At 32.5% G+C, this 15,296-nt stretch overlaps 1 protein-coding gene across 4 annotated transcripts in view; it reads left to right on the top strand.

Annotated features, from left to right (window-relative positions):
- Positions 1-5,906: 5,906 nt before the first annotated feature.
- The window catches only part of Cad87A (cadherin 87A), a 722,801-nt gene continuing 713,411 nt past the window's right edge, over positions 5,907-15,296 (top strand). For all 4 annotated transcript variants that reach the window (XM_072528743.1, XM_072528744.1, XM_072528741.1 and 1 more), the window contains exon 1: positions 5,907-6,195. The gene's annotated coding sequence lies outside the window, so the exon portion shown is untranslated. The remainder of the gene's footprint in view (positions 6,196-15,296) is intronic.

Genomic DNA, 15,296 nt, shown 5'->3' with positions numbered 1-15,296 from the left:
ATGAGAATAAAAAGGAAAAGGGGAACAGTTTCTTTTGCGTTTATGGTTGACAAAGTGCTCGATTTTTTTATCAGGTATTTGAAACTAAACAATATAGGCAGGTGACAAATAATGAAAAGAATAAATAGAAACAGACAAACAAAATAGCGGTAGTTCTTAATGTTTGCCAACAACATATAGAGTGAGTGATCTTCATAATTTTAAAAATGATTAGGTACTAAAATTCTAACTCCAAAGTAAATAGATGACTGCATTTTCTGAAATATTGTAACAAAAATGTGCTAAGGAGTCTGGGTGACTCTATCCAGTGTAGCAAAAGGGTGAACTCTAAAATGTACCTTGATACACCAGCGAACTAATATGTGGAATAACGGAAGATGGAAGGGATTAGATAGAAATAAATTATGTAAAAGAAATAAATAAAGGGTAAATATGAATTTTAAAATATGGCAGAATTAAGTGTTGGCTAGCGACTATGCAGGAGAATGACCACTTGACACTCAAAGAAGGATTCGGCCAATTTGCATACCCTACAGAGACCGTAAGATATAAGAACTAATGACAAGAAAACCACCAAGAAATAAACAGATGAAAGATAAAAGTTGCTCTAATGAATGCTTGGGCGCCAGGAAGTTAAATGTTTTCTTCCGAGATATCTTGTATTGCTGAAATATGAAAGATAGGTACTAATTGAAATATTAAATTTTTAACCATAACTTTAATAATTACCAAACTTAGGTACAGACTATTTTAAATGCTTATATACTAAACCACCACCTCTTATGTACAATTAACTTAGCTATATTTACAGTAAAATCCCTGAATATAATTATAAAACAATTTACCCCTGATATACCCCTTAATTTCAAATCGTGACAAAAGTTATACCCAATAATAATGTATAAATAATAAATATAATTATATACTACTCACTAATAGTTTAGTTTTCGTTCAAGAATTGTTTAGATTTTCAAGTGAAAATTCTCTGGATATGTGTGCACACGATAACCTAACAAAGAGAAATTCAAGGGAGAGTTATAACCTCATCCCTTGGTAGACAATAAATAATTAAATTAAGTTACAATGATTAATGTTTTAAGAAAATTGAAGGTATTTATTATTAATGATATATTTTTAAATTAAAAGTGGAACTAAAAGTTAAAACCTTGAAGAGGACGTAGCAAAAGTTATTTAAAATAATTGAATGAGAAACAAAAATAAAAGTAAGTTCTTCCTGCCGGTTTCCGTAGGTTGCCCTTGAAGATGATCCGGTGGAGAACTAGACTCAGGTGGTAAAAGGTACACCAAACCTGGATTCCCTGTATCAGGTACTCTTAGACAAATAAGTCAACTTAAAATTTTTCTTAAATTTCCAATAAAAACCAATGAACTTGAAACTTCTTCCCCTTGTCCTTAGTAAGTACAACCCAAAAAAAAACTAAAAGGATTTCTTCCCCTGACTTGCAATTGGATTCTGGGAGTAGGCTAAAAAAGGAACAATTGTGTTACTTCATGTTCTTTGTACGTACAAAAAGTAAGGAAAAACACAAGGTTTATCAACCTTGAAAGGCGATACAAGAAATGTCAACAAGTGACCTTAAATTGAAATAAAAACCTTAATGGTTTTCGGTAAATAGTGACCTTCGAATGGTGTGACAATGTTTTTATAATGTATGGATATATTAAATAGATAGATTTAACGGAAAGCATGATCTTTATATATTATAGAATAGGAACAAAAAAAGAAATATTAGCCGGTTTAAACGGTATGAAATTGAAATAAATAATTGTTTGCTTTCACTCTTGAAAGGAAATAAAATTTGAGATAGAAATAGAATCTAATACTTATAATTTATTTAGGTATAAAACACTTTCCTTAATGAAATAAGGTGAAATATGACATATATAAAATATATGAAACACCTATCAAAGAAGAAATTAAAAATAGATCTGAATTTTACTAACAATGGCGGACGATATGAAGGATTTTTCCTTATAATTTATTTGTAATTTCATCTTACCGGCTAGGGTGACCCAACTGAAAGTATCTCCGTACAAACAACAAAATAACTCAAATGATTTCTTCTAAAACAAACAGCTCTTGACAATAAAATAAACTTAAACTCAATTCGGGAAAAAATGGCACTTCCCAGCCGCTACTATTCTGATCGAAACGATCTTTCTTCGATCACATCCAGTTGACAAGTGCCCTGTTAAGGTTCTACACGTCGTCGAGTGGATGTACTTTCAGAATCTTACCACTGGTGGCGCGGTTTAATGCCAACCTTAGAAAATAAGATTTACTGGGAGTTATTTAAATATATAGTTTAAGAATATTTCAATATGAATTTAATTTAGAATTAAATTAAAAGATTCCAGTCACAAAAAAAGGTAAACGATTATTTAAGTAACGGACTCGTTACAATATGTATCTGCATTTTCTCATAATAAAGTTTAAAAACTGTTTAAAAGTGGCGAAAATAAGAGTGTAAATAACGCTATTTATTGACAGACGCTTTTGAAATTTCAAAAATGGTGGTAGACAATGTAACCTTTAGTTAGTTTTTCAGCTTTTTAGCAGATTTAATCCATTATGGCACACACTCTCTCTAATGCGGGCTTTACATCAACAATAAATTCACGAAGAAATTCAGGAAGTCGCTTCAAGGTCAAATTTGACGTGTGTAAAGCACAATTTGACATCGAATTTTGCCGTGAATAAATGTATGAATAAATTCGTGAAGAAATTGACCAAATAGAACATGTCCTATTTTTCTCATTTGTTGGACGTGAATTCAGTGTCACCAACCTGTGTAGATTTGGCCCGAATCAGGGATAATAATTATTTTGTTTTTGATTATTGAACATCTTTAAGTCGTGTGTCAAGTAAGAGATTTTAACTAGTTTTTTATTTGAGATTAAAAAAAAAATAGTTATGGAAAAGAGGTAAGTCTATTATACTATAATAAAGAAAATAAGAATATGTATTTTTTTAGGAAAACATACAATTTCGAGGCAGGACACTCTAGTTTTATTAAGTAAGTTACTTAAACATTTTACCGTGATTTATATTCCTCAAACAAGAACACAGATAACACTGCAAAGAAAGACCTTAAGAGAAAGATAACGAATGTCAACTCAGAAATACTCCCTAACAATCCTTCGAAATAAAACAAGCTATGGCACAACTAAAGAACAATAAGGCTCCGGGCCCAGATGGAATACTTGTGGAAATGTTAAAGGAGGGAAGTGAAATTATTCTCGAAGAATTGAAAATTTTTTTCAACAAATGTCTTCACAAAGAAGAAGTCCCAGATGATTGGAATGAAAGTTTGATAACACTTCTCTTCAAAAAAGGACACAGGGTAGATCTGAAGAACTATAGGCCAATCTTCCTGCCAAATGTACAAACTGTTTATGAGAGTAATAACTAACAGGTTAACGTCGAAGCTCGATAGCTATCAACCGGTAAAGCAAGCAGGATTCCGAAAGGGTTAAAGTACAGCGGATCATCTTCTTACAGTCAGAACGCTAATGGAGAAAGCCAATGAATATCACTTGAACTTATACATTGGTTTCGTTGATTATGACAAAGCATTCGACTCCATAGAACTTTGGGCAATAGAGAGAGCTATGAACAACTGCAGGATAGACTCCCGATACGGAATGCTCATACATAATATTTACAAGAAAGCTACAATGAAAATACAAATAGATGCGAACACAAAGCTATACCAATCAATAGAGGAATTCGCCAGAGAGATGTTATCTCACCAAAGCTATTCACACTTGGACTGGAAGACGTGTTCAAATACATTAACTGGGCAGATAAAGGAATAAATGTTAATGGAAGAAAACTGAGTCATTTGAGATACGCTGATGATATTGTAATATTCGCTACAAGTTTCGAAGAACTACAGACCATGATGAAGCAACTATTTCAAGCTTCGGAAAAAGTAGGTCTTAAGATGAACTTGGAAAAAACAAAAATAATGACAAATACACCGAACATTAGAGAGATAACGTTAAACGACATACATTTAGAAACAGTAAGCGAATACATCTACCTGGGACAGATAATGAAAAATGACAAAGAAAATCAAACAGCTGAAATTACCAGAAGAATAAGGTTAGCGTGGGCAGGATTCGGAAAACTAAGTTGGATCTTGAAAAGCACTAAAATAGAACAATATTTGAAAACCAGAATTTACGATCAGTATATTCTCCTTATACTCACGTATGTTTCACAGACGTGGACTCTCACCAAGTCTAAATAGATAAAATAGTAAAGGCACAAAGAGTGATGGAAAGATCAATGCTCGGGGTGAGACTTATAGACAAAAAAAAACAAATGGATTAGAAGCAAAACCAAAGTAAAAGACGCAGGAGAACATGCTGCCAAATTAAAATAAAGCTTCGCGGGACACAATGCCCGACTGAATAATATAAAAGGATAAAAGATGGAACCACGAAATATAACAATGAAGATCATGGTTAGGAAAGAGAAGCAGAGGAAGACCACAAATGAGATGGGCTGATGACAATAAGAAGATCGGAGGACACAATTGGAAGCAAGTGCGGCGAACTAGAAAACCCTGGATTGATTTGTGGGAGGCCTATGTCCAAAGTTGGATTACTTAAAGATGAAGAAGCAGAGGAAAAGAAGAATGCTGCTGCAGTTGTCATCCCTCTGCGTGCACCATGAGGTTTTTAGATAGCTCCACCCAACAAAAGGGAACAGAAAAAAATTATTTTAGGCCAACAAAACTAAGAACCGAAATAATAATATAAATGCATGTTCAATCCAAGCATGCCTTTTTATAGATGAAGAACTATTTCCCTTTTTTTTCAGAATTGAAGTGAAATGACAGAGCAGAGTTGCCAACTAACAGATAGGTATACTTTGTTGACTGTGTAGTATAGAAATTTTATGTTTCACGGCGTAGAACATAATGGGGTCTGAATAAAGGAATAATTAGAATATTAGGTAAAAACATCGAGTTAGAATCTATTAAGAAGTTATGAGCATATTAACGTGTATATTAAAAATGGCGTCAGAAGGTGTGGTTGACGATTATACCAATATGGCGGTGGGATCAGGGCCGGATTTAATCATATTAAAACTACTATAGATTCAATTATGAATAGTTATTCAGAAGATTTAACCATAATCTAATAAAAGTGCAATACATTTGATTCTAACTCGATGGGAGAGAATAAAAATTGGAATTTAGATTATGACAGAATCTTTAGTAAATAGAAAGTTGAATAAATAGTTGAGCGCCAACTATTTTAGAATAAATAAAAGATAAAGTTATTAGATGAATCAAATAAAAAGAATTTAAATAAAATAATTATTTAAAGAAGAATAACAATCATATGACGTTTATAATGTTACAATTTGTGTTTCTTGTCATACTTTTTCTGTTTAGTTTCAGTTACTATCGTATAATTTCCGACATACTTCTATTTTTTAATAATTCACTGTTGTACTTTTAATTTCTGAAAAATCATATAGCTAATATATTGTATTTTGTATAAAAATGTACTTGCTTCCGCAATTTAGTGGTTTGTTATCGAACGGTATTTCTACAATTGCAACTATTTAGGCAAATAGCACGTACAGTATAATTAGTTACCAATTTATCACTGCCCTTTCTGCTTGTACACGACGACTATTTATTTCGCTAATTATTGTCCCGCTGCCTGGCTACAAATCTTCTCCTCGTTAAGTAAATTCTCAACTATAATACAGATTTAATTGCATCCTCTATTATCCTCGAATAGCTCAACCTGCTGCAGCGTTAACCTTGGCCGCACGGTTTATTACAGGAGATACAAACTGCCTTAGTACGCGGACCGCTGAGAATTCCCCACTCTTTTACTCTATGAGTAAGTAACACCATACCGGTTTGTTCTGTTCAGCGTCCTTTCTGTTTCTTTTACATTACGTTACGGCAAAAGTGGAAATATTTCGTTATGATACGAGACGAAATAACAGTTTTAACGGTGACGAGAATGTACAAGAAGTGACCCGCCGTTTGTTGATGAATAGTTTAAGTTTAGATATTATAAATACGGTTTTTTGTGGGTGTTTTGTATTATGAATTTGTGTTGTGTTAAGTGCCTTTCTGTGTTGTTGTTTGGATAACCTCTTGGGATTATATTTGCACATGAAGTCGTTCAACTAGAAAGGTATGTCAACAATTTACTGAATTATTTATGATTTTGTTACTATTTTATCTACACTTTTTGAATAATGTCAAACGAAGTACTTAAGTCAGTTGTTGTTTGCTGTTAACGGTGTAAATCGATTTACATTTATAGGATTTTGACCTATTCAATTTAGTAATTGGTTTTAGTCAACATTAACCTGTCTATATTAACTGTTAAACCACTAGAGAACTTCAAATTTTTACAACAGTGACATTTTTGCTCTTTCTTTAATGATAAAATATATTTGGAGGAAGTTTAGATTTATCTTTTACATTTTGCCTTTAATATAGTGAATTTTAAGACTAGATTATTATAATAATTCACTTTCATCGTTTTAGACGTGACTTCATAAAGAAGGATAAAATGAATTTAACATTAGGTACATCAAATACAACATTCGTTATAAATGAAGCTCTTCATTTGTATAAAGAAACCTACTTGTGGATATATGGAATTTGTTCATTAATTAAATGAAAATTGTCCTTTAGTTTCAGGTTATGTAATTAGAAGTGATGCATTTATAAAAAATATTTGCATTTAAATATTTTCTTAAAGTAACTACTTCAACAAACATTATATGCTTTTGACCATTTAAATTGATAACATTTCTATATAGTTTCCTATTTAAGACAAAATGATTCATTTCAAAATAAGAAACGAATGTGATTTATTCGTCTAAATAAAACACCCAAAACTGGCTATTGGTCAACGTGAAATTCGGTACAGGTTTTTTACTTACATCAGTAAAGGTCTTACCTACATTTTTATTGGTGAATCAATACTTTTGGGTAGGACTGTGTACAAATTACTAGTCTTAGCACTAATAGCTGTTGAATGTGTTGTTTTTTAAAGGTGAATGAGTAAAACTGAAATATTATTTGATAAACCGGTAAACCAATAAAAATGGAACGTGTATAAAAAGGCGTGTAACTTATTTATACTTAGAAAATTATGGACAATGATTGAAAACAATTTTACTACCCCAAGTTTGGGTGCTACAAAAGCTTTTTGATTTGTTTCTTATGAAAGATATATCGTCGGCTTACAGATAAATTACATTAAGTAAAGTAACAAGCTTTAAAATGGATTAGGTATTTTTTTTTATTTCAAGTGAGTAGGTATATTTTACAGTATTGTGCGAATTAATAGTCATTGTGACATTTTTCAATATTCACAGTAAACACTGTCCACAACTTACCAAGCATTGAAAAAATAACTTTACTTTTCTCTGCCTTTTATTTGAGGGTGTTTTAGGACATTTCCCACTAAGTTTGTGTTGTCTTGTACTATTTTTTGTTGTTTTCGGTTATTAGGGAGTTTGTTTCGTTTAATTCCATCACGGATATTACGCCTAGGAAGCGCGAAAAGGTTATCACGTTAAGTGATACAAGACGGATAAATTCGGAAAAGACTTTTGGAGAATGGTAGAAGTGCAATGCGTCCACAGAAAAAACAGCTTCTGATTGAAGGAATGAAGAAACAAAGGCTTCTTCTTCTTAACGTGCCCTATCAAGTCCCCTTGACGTTGGCGATTAACATGGCGAAACTGTCTCTGTCTCGAGCTGTTCTAAAGAGTTGCTCAGCTTTTCTCATTCCTGTCCACTCCCTGATATTCTTCAACCAAGAGGCCTGCTTTTAGAGAATATTATATCGGTCTCCCCTTACTACGTGTCCAAAATAGGCCATCTTTCTATATTTGATGTTATCAAGCAGCTCGCGAGCAGCATTTGCTCTCTCAAGGACTGCCACATTTGTCAGCATAGCCGTCCATGGAATTTTTAGTATACGTCTGTGCAGCCACATTTCAAAGGCCTCCAGACGATTAATGGTGGATATTTTTAATGTCCATGCTTCGACACCGTATAAGAGGACTGACCAAATGTAGCATTTAACCATGCGCTTTCGAAGTTGAAATTGCAAGTTATGATTACAGAAGAATGACTTCATTTTTAAAAATGTCGTGCGGGCTATCTCGATTCTACGTTTTATCTCTTGATCTGGATCTAGTTAAAATAATAAATAAAATACATTAATTGGACTGTAGACGACTGGAGAAAAGTCCTATTTACAGATAAAACCCACTTTATAGTTCAGGGACAGCGGTCGAAATTCGTCAGAAAGTCTGACAATGAAAACCTCACACCATCTCATTGATCAAACCGTAAAACATCCAGTCAAAAAAATGTTTTGAGGATGTTTTTCATACAAGGGAGTTGGATCTTTGCACTAATCGAAGGCATGATGAACAGCTAAAAATAAAAATCCATGTTGGAACAGCATTTGGACACAGAACTTCAAAAATTTCAGCCCCAACGAGGAGCGATTCTTCAACAGGACTCTAAGGAGATTACAATCGACTGTACTATAAAAAGAAAAATGATAGAAGCGGTCATTCAGGTTTGGTTTCGAGATGGAAGGATATCTGGGAACTGTCAGAAGCTCGTAGAATCTATGCCGGGTAAAAACCGTAATTGCAGCCAAAGGGGGACATATTTCCTACTAAATGATGTAAGTTTACCTATATAGTATTGTCAAAATATAATTTTTTTTCATTAAACAGCCTATGATTCCATTAATTTGTACAGTACCTACTGTACATGTACTTAAGTATATATGAAGTTTTCCTTACATCTAATAAGGATCACGAAGATTTTTTCATCTTTCCCATGCCTAAGCTTTAGTACTACGCCAGTAGGTTTTGATTTTAATCGAATGCTCCTCTTTCCTTGTTAGTAGATTTCACCATATCCCTCAGACCTTGACGATCTGGAAGGTCGCCAAGTGACATTTCTGCTTGTTACAAATGAAGAAAAATCGACAACTCCGTCACTATATCTGTTCCATCATCTCCAATTTTTATTTTACTAGATTTGTGGTTCTAGCCATTTCTTTTGACTTTTTTTGGTGAAATGTTCATGTTCAATTTTTTAGCAATTACTTATATTAAATTGGTGCAGCATACGTTGTAAATCATCTTCACTTCGAGAGATTAGTGTCGTGTGCATAGCAGATTCTTTTAAGTTGTTTTTGTCCCATTTTGTATATTTTCTTCATTCTTACTTTTTTTATAATTTCATCCACGATGATGGCTCAGAGAATCCACCTGTCTTATCTCACTGCTATAACTCAATTGGGTCGCTTAGTTTTTCTTCTACTTTTACGTTTATTATGTTTTGGTATTTTTGATCGCTTTGAGTAAAACTAGAGGTATCTTTTTTCCTTACAATAAGTGGACCCCGTACTTTAATTTGACCTTGAAAAATGATTTCTTCAGGGGCGTCGTCAGCGTTGAATGGGTTAAATTGTACACAATAACTCTCTATATTGGTTTCCCACAAGCTACTTCGAATACTTTAAATGATGGTACTTTGAATACCAATTTTCTTGACCATAATCATTACATTTGCATCTCCATTGACATTCCTTCTGAATATACCGATATCTGGACAAATGTTATATTCAACTGTTAAATTACTAGACTAAACTAACCAACACAAATTACTATTACAAACAACAGTTACATCGACACCCAATCTCATTTTATGTGATTGTTATTCTATTACACAGTTAGTAAATCTTGATTCGCTATAATTTAATCTAACTGTTAATAATATTATTATTCTTAGATTGCATGTTGAAAGTAATTTTACGATTCGACGAATCCAGGGACGCGTAAGCAGATGCCATGTGATTTGAACAAGGTTGCAGTTGCACAAGAATACCTACGATAAGAATTGGAATGTCGCGAGTGCAAAGAATTTTTAGGGAGTGCTGCATTTCTTTAAGTAAATTCGTTAGGAACAATACATCAAGGACTTTAGTATCGAGGTGGTGTTGAGTATACACTGATATATTAACGTTAGATTTTGAATGTAACGAATGTCGTATTCTTCTAAATCCATAAGCAACAAACTACTTAATTATTAAAGTAATAAGTCAGATATGTAGATTTGCTAAATCTATCTATCTATCTATCTATCGAAAAAAGCGTTAATTGTCCACTCCTGAATGTAGGACTCCCTAAGTTTTTGCCACTCTACATCTACAGATTGAACGAATTTAAAACGGAACATACGAAATCAATGTATTTCGGCCCAACTCCGCTCTAGGTGGTTGGCCAACAAAAGGTTGTCAAATAATTATATTATAAAAATCCAATAATTCAGCGGGCTGCTGGATTCGGAACTCATTCAAGAACAAGTCAAAACTCCACCCAAATAGGTTGCCTAGAATCACTGAAAAAACTAGACTAAACAAGCAGTTATTATGCTGTCAAACTACTTATCGCTTCCTTATAGTCCAAGAGATAGAGCCGAAATTTTGAACTGATCAGTAATATGACATTTCTCTATTGGAATATATTCATTGTAACTGGGTTAAGACTTTGCCTTACAGGCGGACGCCCCTCGTGGTACAGGGGGTGGCTATACAGGGATAAAGTTGTCATTTTTTTCGGAAAAATTAACGATCGATAATATGGCTGAAAATTTGCCCAGAGTAAGATCTTGGTATAACTAGACGAAATCCCAAAGGGCGGACGCGAGAGTGGATGCATAAGGTGTGGCGGACAGGGGTGAAATTGCAATTTTTTGGGGAAAAATTAACGATAAGTAATATGTCCGCCATTTTCATGCCTCATTATTTAGCCCCTAAAAACTTTAAATCCAAAAGGGCGGACAGCTGGGTTGGTACAGAGAGCCACAAAACGGGGTCAAATGTACCACTTGCCTGCGCATTTTAGGTCTCGGTAACAATTTTCAACTGTTACTATTCTGAGAAGCGTCAAGTAGAGTTTTCCTCAAAATTTTCCAAAAAAATTTCCGTAAATGAAAATTTTCGTAATTTTTTGAGGTAAAATCCAATTTGTAGAATACTTTCGATTTTCTGTAAGTTATACCATGATTTTTTTCAAAAAATTTTCAAACGATTTTTCCGATAAGAAAAAAAAATTTAGAAAAACTTTTCTAAAAATTTGATAAAACTCTACGTCATCGTCTGAATCTTTTGTAGAATATTTTGTAGTATTAAAATGATATTATGATGATGTTTTTTTTCCAAACTAAAGTCATATTTACTTTACAAATCACATTTTTTTCTTAAATATAAATATTTTACGAATTAATTTTTAATTGAATAAATGTTTGATATTTGATATTTTATTAAATTAAAGTAATTTTATAATGTTAATTATTAAATATTTTTGGTATAACAAATAGTAATTTTACTTATTTTTTATTACAATAAAAAGGTTTTTAAATTTATATTGCATAAATAATGATTGTTCAGATATAAGAAAAATTTGATTTATTATTACATTAATAATCAAATACAAAATATATTATTTCTATTTATCAATAGATAAAATTCAATTTGTAGAATTCCTTTAACATTTTACAAATAATTATTAATAAAAATCAATTTAATAGTGGAATTATCAATTTTTTAAGTTTTGAAATTTACTTTGTAGATATTTTCAATATTTTTTTTTACCTTTCAAATTGATTGAATTTTTTTTCATTAGTTAATTATAATTTTACAAATTCTGTTTGGACATTAATTTTGCATCATTATTATTTTAAAATATTAAAATAATAATGATGCGCGTTCATTTAGATCAGTAATTCTAGACGCATGTGCTAAATGTAATAAGTACCAAGATGCTCTTATTCAACTTGGTGAAACTGACTTCGATTGTAATGAAGTTTTTGAAACCTTAGAAACTTTCGTATGTCACTTATATGGAACAGGACTGACGAGAACAATTCCAAAAAGAAAAGTAAACGATGTCAGATTTTCACTATTTAACCGGCAGTATAAGTTGCATGATGTGAACGAACCTTAAAAAAAAAAACTAAAAAATTTCGATGCTTCAAGCTTACCACCATGTCAAGATGAATTACACCAACATCTACTGCGAGCTCATTATATTTCAAATATTTGGACAAATGCTCATAAAAAAGTACCAACAGAATTGATTGTTGAAGAACATGGTTGGGAGTTTGAATGAAGATGAAACATATAAATTCAAATGGTTTAGTGGACCTCAGATGCCAGAATCAGTTCGAGAAGTAGTGATTGAAAATGAAGCAGATAATGAATGTGATATTATTGAAAGTGAAAGTGACGAAGATGATGAATGTAATGACATCAAGGAGAGTGAGAAAAATGACGAAATCTTTAAAGTTTTTCTAAATTTTTTTTTCTTATAGGAAAAATCGTTTGAAAATTTTTGGAAAAAAATCATGGTATAACTGACAGAAAATCGAAAGAATTCTACAAATTAGATTTTACCTCAAAAAATTACGAAAATTTTCATTTACGGAAATTTTTTTGGAAAATTTTGAGGAAAACTCTACTTGACGCTTTTCAGTATAGTAACAGAAGTGAGCATACAAATTTTTAAATCAATCGGTATAAAAATATCATAATAAAATCAGTTTGAAAATTGTTGCCGAGACCTAAAATGCGCAGGCAAGTGGTACATTTGACCCCGTTTTATGGCTCTCTGTACCAACCCAGCTGTCCGCCCTTTTGGATTTATAGTTTTTAGGGGCTAAATAATGAGCCATGAAAATGGCGGACATATTACTTATCGTTAATTTTTCCCCAAAAAATTGCAACTTCACCCCTGTCGGCCACCCCTTATGTATCCACTCTCGCGTCAGCCCTTTGGGATTTCGTCTAGTTATACCAAGATCTTACTCTTGGCAAATTTTTAGCCATATTATCGATCGTTAATTTTTCCGAAAAAAATTACAACTTCATCCCTGTATAGCCACCCCCTGTACCACGAGGGGCGTCCGCCTGTAAGGCAAAGTCTTAACCCAGTTACAATTAATATATTCCAATAGAGAAATGTCATATTACTGATCAGTTCAAAATTTCGGCTCTATCTCTCCGACTATTAGGCAAGCTCCTCTTTCCTTTAAAGGAGACTGATAGTTGAACGATATTTTATACAATGTCTATCACCGGGTATGGATTTATTTTTGTCCAAGTTTTATATTGGTCCACTATTTCAAATGCAGTTCAAACAGATATATATTAAATTGTATGTTCCGTTTTAAATTGGTTCAATCTGTATATTGAATGAAATAAACCTTCAGTATCACTTTGAAAACAGGCAGAAAAGACCAATGATTTGTTCTGTAAGTAAGTGTTTTGGGCAGGTTTTTTCGTTCAAAAATAAATTACAGACAGGAGTTAACAGGGATTGTAGTTAGTTCATCTTAATCACGGCTTGTATAAAATGTTTAATATCGATGTTTGGTAGTTGTGATAAACTAACACGTGGTGTAAGTACATGGTTATAAAGAAACGCTAAGGAAGTCAATTTATTATTTTCAGTTTAATATGATTCAACAACTTAGATCGTAGAAGTCACAATGCTACAAAGTCAAAAAATATCTATACTAGTTAGTCAAACTGACGAGCAACGCGAAGCGTGAAATAAAGTTGAACGGAATGATAGAATCGAAATCAACAGCACAGAAATGTCGCGTTTAATCCCTATCGAGCAGCATTCAGTTATAACCGGGCAATCGATTACAGTTCACAGCAAATTGTTGCTATTGGACAAATGAACGTTGTATATCCAGATTGTAACGTTAAAAGGTGAAGCCCATTATGTCTCGTCCAGTATTAACTTGTCTTGTGAGACATGTATTTTTTCTTCTTCTTCCTCTTTATAAGCAATCTGCTTCATAGCATTTTGCATCGTAGCTTTCGCTTCTCTCACTGCTTTGTCTATGGACATATTAAAAAGAAGAGGTGACATCGTGTCGTTTTGTTTTAAACCGCTTGTTGTATCTGGAACTGTTTTGATGTTGCTGAGCCTACTGGAACACAACTGTTGGGGCTCACTAGAGATTGGCTCAGTGTAAACTATTGTTTTTTTATGAACATGATTTAGGAAACTTTAATTGTACAAACAGTAACTTCACTCGACTAAATTACTTCACTAAATCAATAGCTACTTCTGAAACAACCTTCACAGCGATCTCTTAAATATTACTGACGATTGAATGCAAGTATAAAAAAAAACAAATAGAATATTATCAGTATGATCTTAAGAGAGCAGTGAAAAGACTGTAGAGTGGTGACTAATTTAGTATTTACGCAAATAATGGGTTTTAATTTTATGTGAATATTGTTTATGTAATGACAAATGCATTGTTACATTTATTTGTGCTAAGAGTTGCTCTCTACAGTGATAAATCTCATTCCCATGATATACTTCTTTACTAACAGACTAACTACTTCATTGTTGTATTATTACTCAATTTTTCACGCACCATTCAAAGTTTTTCTCACATTTTTTACAAATTTTAATCACCCATTGTGTTATTACAAATTCAAAATGATCTAGGTTTTGAAATTTGTGAACCCGGATATAAGATATAAAATAAAATAAGTAATAATTATTAGTTTAGAATATTCTGAAGAAATATTCGAAATGGAAAAGACAATAATTGTAATAAAGTTTAATTTTTTAATTTATTAAATTCAATGGAAACTGATTGCATCAAAAAGTATAAGATTATATGGATGAATCGCATTATATCGATGGTTTACAAGGAATAATATCGCGCATATCAGATATAAGTCAAGAATATGGGCTGGATCTCAATACGAACAAAACAAAGTACATGGTAGTTATAAATACACATCTTTTGGTAAACCAACAGGGAATACATTGCTTCTAGGGTCAAATGTGATGGTAGAAACCTTTTATTTGTTTGGACGCGTGAGTAGTGGCTTTCGTAACTCAGGAAACTCAAAATATGCTTACCGAGTTCATCTAATTTTTCTTCAGACCCCTTGTTTGGTGGAATATTCTTTCATCGGGCAGAATGTCTTTGTTTCCACAGGTTATGCTCTTTTTATTAAAGCGATAACTTTTATGAAATTGTCTGTTTCATTGAAAGTCACAAGAAAGCATTTACGGCAAACACAAATATGGCTACCATTTATTCATAAAAAATATTTGTAGGTTTTGAGGCGAAATTTTTCTTTGTCTGGATCGTCTGTATGAGGCCTCTGCGATTTTTTGTCATGTATAGTGAAAAGACTGGCTATAT

Source organism: Diabrotica undecimpunctata, chromosome 4 (genome assembly GCF_040954645.1).
Source record: "Diabrotica undecimpunctata isolate CICGRU chromosome 4, icDiaUnde3, whole genome shotgun sequence".
Lineage (NCBI taxonomy): Eukaryota > Metazoa > Arthropoda > Insecta > Coleoptera > Chrysomelidae > Diabrotica > Diabrotica undecimpunctata.
This window is presented reverse-complemented; position numbering and strand designations above follow the sequence as displayed.